We start from the raw sequence: 9,283 nt of genomic DNA on the forward strand, positions 1-9,283 counted from the left end.
TTAACTTATCCTACTCATGAGCAATTAATGGTTTTCCAATTATTTAGATCTAGTTTTAATTGTGTGGAAAGTGTTTTGTAGTTGTGTTCATATAATTCCTGTGTTTGTCTTGGTAAATAGATTCCTAAATATTTTATATAGTCTAGGGTGATTTTAAATAGAATTTCTCTTTCTAACTCTTGCTGCTGAGATGTGTTGAAACTATCTAGAAATGCTGATGATTTGTATGGGTTTATTTTATATCCTACAACTTTGCTAAAGTTGTTGATTATTTCCACTAGCTTTTTCCTCGTCTTTTAAATGACTGTTGGACTAGATGACCTATAAGGTTCCTTCCAGCTCCAAATCTCTAATCCTAAAATCCTCTCCCCACTTCTTGTAAAAATATTACATGTAAAATGACACTGGGACTTGCACTGTGTAAGATGGCAAAACCCCAAAAGAATGAATGCTAAGGGTAGGATTCTAATCAAGGTGATTTAATGATGTAGGAAGTCATTAACAGTTCATCATTTTATAATATTTCTATTGCTGTGTATAATATTCCCCTGGTTCTGCACACTTCACTTTGTATCAGTTCATATAAGTCCATCCAGGTTTTTTTTAAAGCATCCTGCTTGTTATTACTTATACCAACATAATATTCCATCACAATCATACATCATGACTTGTTCAGCCATTACCCAATTGATGGGCATTCCCTCAATTTCTAGTTCTTTATCACTGCAGAGAACTGCTATAAGTATTTTGTACATATAGGTTCTTTGCATTTTAAAAAAACCTTTTTGGGATACAGACTTAGTAGTAATAATGCTGAGTCAAAGGGTATGCATAGTTTGATAGCTCTTTTGGACATAGTACCAAATTGCTCTTCAGAATGGTTAGATCAGTTCACAACTCCACCAAAAATGCATTAGTGTCCTAACTTTACAACATCCCCTCCAGAATGTCATTTTTTCCCTTTTATCATTTTACTTAGTCTGCTAGGTATAAGGAAGGTACCACATAGTTGTTTTAATTTGCATTTTTCTAATGAATAATTATTTATCATATTTTTTCACATAACCATAGATTTCTTCTTCTGAAAACTATTAGTATCATTTGACCATTTATCAGTTGGGGAATGATATGTATTCTTATGAATTTGATTCAGTTCTGTATAAATTTGAGAAATGAAGCCTTTATCTGAGAAACTTAGTGTAAAAATTTTCCCAGCCTTCTGCTTTCCTTCAAGCCAAAATTATGCCTGCATTGGTTTTGTTTATGTAAAGCCTTTTTAATTTGTTATAATCAAAATTATCCATTTTGTATCCCATAATGTTCTTTATCTTTTGTTTGATCCTTTATCTATAGACCTGACAGGTAAGCTATTCCATGCTCTTTCAATTGGCTCATTATATCACCTTTTATGTCTACATCATAGAATCCACTGGGCTATCTGCTTTTGTATTATGGGTGAATTCATCTCATTTACATTCACAATATATTTTCCTCCATTCTACTCCCCACTCCTCATCCTTCTCTTTCTTTCTCCTTTTACCCTTTCTGTCCTCAAAAGTATTTTGCTTCTGACCACTGCCTCTCCCAATCCACTCTCCCTTTTATCAGCCTCACCCCTTTCTTTTATCTCGCTCTCCTCCCACTATCCCTTAGGGTAAAAAATTACACACACACACACACACACACACACACACACACGAATATCCAAATGAGTATGTATGTAAATTCCCTCTTTGAGCCAATTCTGATGAGAATAAAGTTCAATTGCTGCCCACCACCCCTCCTCTTCTTTTTCTCTACTGTTAAAGCTCTTTTACATCTCTTTAATGTGAAGTTATTTATCTCATTCTACCTCTTCTTTCTTCTCCCAGTGTATCTCTTTCTCACCTCCTTAATTTAATTTTTTATATATCATCCCAATATATTTAATTCATACCCATAGCCTCTGTCTATATTATACTTCTATCAGCCCTAATAATGATAAAGTTCTTAAGAGTTACAAATATTATCTTCTCATGTAGGAATTTAAACAATTTAACCTTATTATTTCTTTTTTCTACTTACCTTTTTATTCTTCTCTTAGGTCTTATATTTGAAAGTTATATTTTCCATTCAGCTCTGGTCTTTTTCTCAAGAATGCTTTAAAGTCTTCTATTTCATTAAATATCCATTTTTTACTACTGAAGGATTATACTCAATTTTGCTGTAGGCGATTGATTGGTGATTGTAATCCTAGTCCCTTTGTCCTCTGAAATATCATCTTCTAAGCCCCCTAATCTTTAATGTAGTTTGTGGCTACTTGTAATATTTGCTCCTTGACATGGGAGCTCTAGAATATAGCTCTTGGGGTTTTCAATGAGATCTTCTTCTTCAGGAGGTGACTGGTGGATTCTTTCCATTTCTATTTTATCCTCCGGTTCTAAGATATCAGGACAGTTTTCATTTTCTTGAAATATGATGTCTAGATTCATTTTTTTGATCATGGCTTTCAGATAGTATTAGCCCTCCTGGATCTATTTTCCAGGTCATTTGTTTTACCAATGAGAGATTTCATATTTTCTTCTATTTTTTCATTCTTTTGGCTTCATTATATTGTTTCTTAATGTCTCAAGGAGTTGTTAGCATTTGATTGTCCAATTATAATTTTCTACAGCGAGCTTTTTTTATACATCCTTTTCCATTTAGACAATTTTACTTTTCATGAAGTTCTTTTCCTCATTGAATTTTTGTACTTTTTTCAATGTGATCAATTTTGTTTTTTAAGGTTTTTTCTCAGTGGACTTTTGTGCATCTTTTACCATTTGGCCTATTCTATTTTTTTAAGATATAATTTTCTTTAGTATTTTTTGTGCCTCTTTTGCCAAGCTACTGACTTTTCTTCATGATTTTCTTGCATCATTCTCATTTCTTTTCCCAGTCTTTCCTCTACCTCTCTTATTTGATTCTTAAAAATCACTTTTAAAAAACCACCTCATTTTCTATCTTAGAATCTATATAATGTTGGTTGCAAGGCAGAAGAACAGTAAGGATTAGGCAATAGGGATTAAGTGACTTGCCCCAGGGTCACACACTAGGAAGTATCTGAGGCCAGATTTTAATTCAAGACCTCCTATCTCTGGGCCTAGCTCTCAATCCATTGTGCCACATAGTCATCCCCTAAAATACTTTCTTGATTTCTTCTAAGAATTCTTTTGAGTCTGAGGCCAATTCACATTTTTCTTTGAATCTTTGCATGTAGTTGTTTTGACATATTTTGACATTGTTGTCTTCTGAGTTTGTGTTTTGATCTTCCTTCTCGCCAAAGTAATTTTTTATGGTGAGGTTCTTTTTTGTTGTTGTTTATGTTTGCTCATTTCTCCCATCTGTTTCTTGACTTTTAACTTCATGTTAAAGTTAGACTCTGCTCCTGGATTGGAGGGGACACTATTCAAAGCTTCGTGTTTTTCATGCTGTTATCTTGAGAGCTAGTTCCTGGGATCTTTTGTTTTCAGTTCTTCCAAGGTGATAATGATCTAAGAAGAGATGTGATCACTGCTCTCGTGGCCTGTATTCTAGTCTATGAGTGACCACACTCTTTTCTGCCATGGAACTGTCTAGGGTCCCCATTCGTGCCAGTGCTTTTTTTTGCCTAGGTCTGGGACCTGGAATTACACATTATGGGCAATGCAATATAGTCCTGCTCCTAGTGCCATTACAGGGTCCTCTGTAATCTCCTAACCAGTTGTCTTATTCCTTTACCATATGTGGACTAGTTTCTAGAATTCCCTGCTGCTGATTCACCTTCAAGTCCTGCTGCTGCCTTGCTGGAGTAGAGCCTGGGTTGGTGCAGCTTCTTCTAGACTGTACTCCACTTTCACCTCAGAGAGACAGACCTCTTCTATTCAACTTCTAGGTTGTCTTGGGTGGCAAAAGTTGTTTCATTTTGTCCTTTGATTGGTTCTACCACTTCAGAATTCATCTTGAAGCATTATTTTAATGTTGTTGAGAAGGAAATTTGGAAGAATTCAGGTGAGTCCCTACTTTTTATCCCATCATTTTGGCTCTGTCTCTACTATTCACCTGATGAAGAGAGTAGGAAATCTACTTAACAGAAAGTCATGATGAAGTGTAATGAAAGTGCCTTGGGAAGATTTTGGAGTATACATTCTGTAATTGGTTCTTATTCAGCTGACCATGTGGTAGACAGCAGCCTTTTTGAAAGGATACAGTTGAACTGGAGGAATGTTCAGAAAGCTTTAGTTAACCTCAGCCTCTCTATGGGAGATCTTAGCTCTTGGTTTGCCTCCCTTAATAATCTGTGAGAGGCAATACTATAAGAGGAGAGTCCTTGGGCTCTCTCCCTCCAAAACCAAATGTGACCCCATGAATAAGGAAGTCAGGTTTTTTTTCCTGCTCAATATTTATCCTCTATTTTTAGGTGAAGGGATTTGAGGATGTGACTAAGTTTTGAAGATCAAGACTGTGAGTCATTTAGGAGTTAATTATGTCCATGATGGATTTTATAGTTAGTCCAGGATGAATGCCTAAGGAACTACCTTCAGAACCCAGTCCAGAAGTTGCTAAAGCAGCAGCAATATCACATGTGGATATGAATTGATAGAACTGCGCCATCCTTCTCACTACATTTGTGTCATTTGTAATGAAAATTCCAAAATGAATGTGACTCAGTTGTTTTGGTAGCATCTTTGTCTTTGAACAAAGATCACTCGTTGAGATCAAGCACTTTAGGGAAGATACTAGGTGGGGGTAGTTAGGTGGCTTAGTGGATAAAGCACCAGACCTAGTAATAAGAGGTCCTGGGTTCAAATGTGGCCACAAATACTTCCTAGGTGTGTGATCTTCAGCAAGTCACTTAACCCCAGTTGCCTAGTCTTTATCACTCTTCTGTCTTGAAACTGATATTTAGTCTTGGTACCAATATTTAGTATCAATTCTAAGATAGAAGGTAAGGATGTTTTTTTTAAGATAATAATTAGGCAAATGCCTGTATATGAACAAAAACATTGGGATTCTTAACACCTTACCCATTCATTTCCCACCATTTATAGATGCAGAAGGAGGCAACTTTGGATTGTGGGCTATTTATAATTTTAATCTTTTTTTCATGTGTCATTTGCCACCTATCTTCCCAGCTTAGGGCACAGGATAGCAGCCAAAACACATTTAAAAATGTATCATCACAAGGCAAGGAGACCTACCATTCCCCTTTTAGGTTATATTTCAGATGAATTTTCAAAATTTGTGTTAAATAAAGGCTAAATATGTTCTAAATATCTCCTTGATCAAATTGGTTTTCCATTCTCTCTCTCTCTCCCTGAAATATTTAGATTTTAATGTTTTTTTTCAACCACCATTAGTTGTGACATGATGTGGAAGGAGAATCAATTTGATTGTTGGGTTGTAGCTAGCTAGCTAATCATATAAATTGTAAGGTTCCATTTTTTTAAGGCAATAGTGAGAAATTGGGTAACACTTCTATTGAACAAGTCTATAAAATCTATGAAGTGTTTATTATACACTAAGTGCTGTGCTAGAGGGTTTATTAAGACAAATGAGATTCCTTCCAGGTCCTTCAATTTGTAATCTAGTCTGGGAAAGAAGAAAAGATGCCCAATAACTATAATGCAAATTAAAATACAAATACATAGAAGAGTTATAAACAAAGGAATCAGAGGCATTAGAAATTATATTTTCCTAAAGAGATATGAAAAATGCGAACCTGGAGTTATAACAAGGTGTAGCAATGCCAGATCTTGGGGTGGAAAAGTTGAGAAGAGATGATTTTGTTTATGTTTAGGAGGTAGAGAAGTGCAGGGTGAGTTCAGGGTAATAAATCCAATTTGGGCAGAGTGCCTGACCAAACTAGAAAGGATAGTTTAAAGTCAGACAGTGGAAACCCTTGAAAATATGCCTTGAGATTTTATTCAGTAGGTAATAAGGCACCATTAAAGGTTCTTGAGTAGTGGAATAGTGCAATGAGATTTCTACTCTGCAAATATTAATTTGTCAGAAGTTTGCAGGATGGATTAGGGGACAAGAAGCCTAGAGACTGGTAAGAGGTCATTGCAATATTCAGGCCAGATACGATGAAGGTCTGAACTAGTGCAGTGGTAGTAAAAACAGAAAGGAGGATTCAGGCGAGAAAGATATTTCAGAATTATAACTGACATTAGAACTGATGAATTCAAACCACCAAGCCATGATGAACTATATCCTGAAATCCTAAAAGAACTGGCAGACATCACAATTGCCCAGTCATTGGCTAATCTTTGAAAGATTATTGATCGGTTGGCGGTTATCATTTATACTCAAATGGGACCAAAATGACATCCAGAAATGGTAGTGGTAATGTCTTTGGACTAGTGTAAATTTGATTTAATAGAGGCAGAGTTGTGAGAAGCTGTCAACCTCCCTCTCTTCCAGAGTCAGAGAAGTCCACCAGCAAGACAAGAGTCAAGGCAGTTGGTGATGGCTGGGGATTCGGTGGATGACCTTGGTGTCTGCCATGTCTGACCAAGCTCTAAGCATTCCATAATGCCTGCTTCAGCTGCCTTCATAGCTGTAGGAAAAAATAGTTTGTATCCATTTATGCTACCAGAAAAGCCTTCACGGGCTTGAGGTAAACCCCTCCTCTAACTCCCTGACAGGTTTGAGACCTGTCTGTTATCCTCAACTTGGTTATCTACTAAGGTGTGACCACTGCACACGCTATGGCTTCTTGCAGCTACAAGTAAGAACTGGGTGGAAAGTGGTCACCGAAGGCAGATAAACAGCCCTGAATAGGGCTCAACCCCTCCTTCCTGTTAAAAAGAAAAAAACCGGGCAAAGATAGGATCAAAACTGATTTTATTGTAAGAGTTGCAGGATACAAAAGCCAGGTTCTTCAGACACCCAGTTTGGTCTGAGACCCCGAGTTCCTTGGTCCTACAGATTATATAAATGTAGGCAATAGGGACAGCTGGGTATTTCAGTGGATTGAGAGCCAGGCCCCAAAATGGGAAATCCTGGGTTCAAATTTGGCCTCAAACACTTCCCAGCTGGATGACCCTGGACAAGTCACTTAACCCCCATTGCCTACCCCTTACCACTTGTCTGCCTTAGAATCAATACATTGTACTGGTTCTAAGGTGTGTAAAAATTAAAATTAAGATTCATTAATAATCACTAGAAGTAAAGGAATAAATAAGTAACAAAATAAAACCCCCTGCCCAAGGCTCAGTTCAAGTTCCCAGCTGCAAGCCGCCATAGGAAGGAAAGAGAGCTAGCCCCCGCCCCCCCAGGACCACCCAATTTATCCTCCTGTCTACGTCAGCATGTAACGACAGGAAGTCAGTGGGCTCTTGGGAAATGTAGTTCAAAGGCTCAAGATCTCCAATAACACAGGCAGAAGGTAGGAGTTTTAAAAAAAAGAAATGTAGGCAACGACTCAACAGGAGTTCTGCATAGGGCAAGGTACTCTGAACAGTGGTCTTGAAGAAAAAAGCTTCTTTCATAAAGTTTATGAAATAGATCTCAGGAATAGATTCCAGTCGTAGGAGTTATGACAAGAGCATCCTCTCTCTTTCTCAGCTGACTTGGTCATGGAATACCAGGGCTAGGGTCTCCGGGTCACAATCTCCAGAGTGTGTGGCAAGGTAAAGGCAAGTGTACGGGTACGTTTATCATGGCGGAGCCTTTTACTACTGTTCTTATTAGATCTTATTTAAATGACACAATTACAGCTTATCAAACTATTAGAGAGGAATTTTTATTGGTGATTAAAAGCTACTTAATTAAATATCTTCTTACACATCAGAGGTGTTAATCTTCTCTGAATATCCCACACACCCCTTGAAAGATTATAGGTAATAGGAAGGATTATATCCTACAGAATTGGGATTTCAATTATACAGAAATGGAAAAGGAAAAAAATAATAACCCAATTCACAAAGAAAGAATGATGCCTGCAAATTATAGGCCAATGGGAGTACTTGTGGTTCCCGTAGCTCCTTACCATGGGGAAATCCAATTTTCTTACCCCCAAGGCCATCGCTAACCGGATCAAATCCAAGGGGCTCCAGAAGCTGCGGTGGTATTGCCAAATGTGCCAGAAGCAGTGCCGAGATGAGAATGGTTTTAAGTGCCATTGCATGTCAGAGTCTCATCAGAGACAGCTCCTTCTGGCTTCTGAAGATCCTCAGCAATTTATGGATTATTTTTCAGAGGAGTTTCGAAATGATTTTTTAGAACTGCTTAGAAGACGATTTGGCACGAAGAGAGTCCACAACAACATTGTATACATTGAGTATATCAGTCATGGAGAGCATATCCATATGAATGCTACCCAGTGGGAAACTCTGACTGATTTTACCAAGTGGTTAGGCAGAGAAGGTTTATGTAAAGTTGATGAGACGCCCAAAGGTTGGTATATTCAGTACATTGACAGAGACCCAGAAACTATCCGTTGACAACAAGAACAGGAGAAAAAAAAAGAAGCAAGACCTTGATGATGAAGAAAAAAAACTACCAAGTTTATTGAAGAACAAGTGAGAAGAGGTTTAGAAGGAAAAGAACAGGAATGTCCAGTTTTCACTGAATTAAGCAGGGAAAATGATGAAGAAAAAGTCGCATTTAATTTGAATAAAGGAGCAAGTACTTCAGGAACTTCATCCAAAACAAGTTCTCTGGGTCCCAGCGCTTTGACTACAGCATCAGTGAAGAGGAAAGAATCATCCCACAGCTTATCTCAATCAAAAGAAAAGAAGAAGAAATCTGCCCTTGATGAGATCATGGAGCTTGAAGAACAAAAGAAAAAAAGTGCTTGGACAGATTATTGGCTACACCCTGAAATTATTGTGAAAATTATAACCAAAAAACTTGGAGAGAAATATCATAAGAAAAAGGAAGTTGTTCAGGAAGTAATTGACAAATACACAGCAGTGGTAAAGATGATCGATTCTGGAGACAAATTGAAACTTGACCAGATTCATTTAGAGACAGTCATACCAGCACCAGGAAAAAGAGTTTTGGTTTTGAATGGAGGCTACAGGGGAAATGAAGCAACCCTAGAGTCCATCAATGAGAAGATATTTTCTGCCACTGTCATGATTGAGACTGGCCCTTTAAAGGGATGCAGAGTTGAAGGTATTCAATATGAAGATATCTCTAAACTCGCCTGAGGATGGGAGTTGGTAAAAAGCACTTTAAAACTCCAAAGCATCAAATTGGTGTTCTCTAGAACAACATATGACTCTACCATGTTAGGGTGCTTCTTTTGTATAAGATGAAAAAATATATATTTAAA

At 37.3% G+C, this 9,283-nt stretch overlaps 1 pseudogene; it reads left to right on the plus strand.

The window, feature by feature from the left end:
• Positions 1-7,994: 7,994 nt before the first annotated feature.
• Positions 7,995-9,283, plus strand: LOC123238831 (annotated as a pseudogene).

Source organism: Gracilinanus agilis, chromosome 3, assembly GCF_016433145.1.
Source record: "Gracilinanus agilis isolate LMUSP501 chromosome 3, AgileGrace, whole genome shotgun sequence".
Lineage (NCBI taxonomy): Eukaryota > Metazoa > Chordata > Mammalia > Didelphimorphia > Didelphidae > Gracilinanus > Gracilinanus agilis.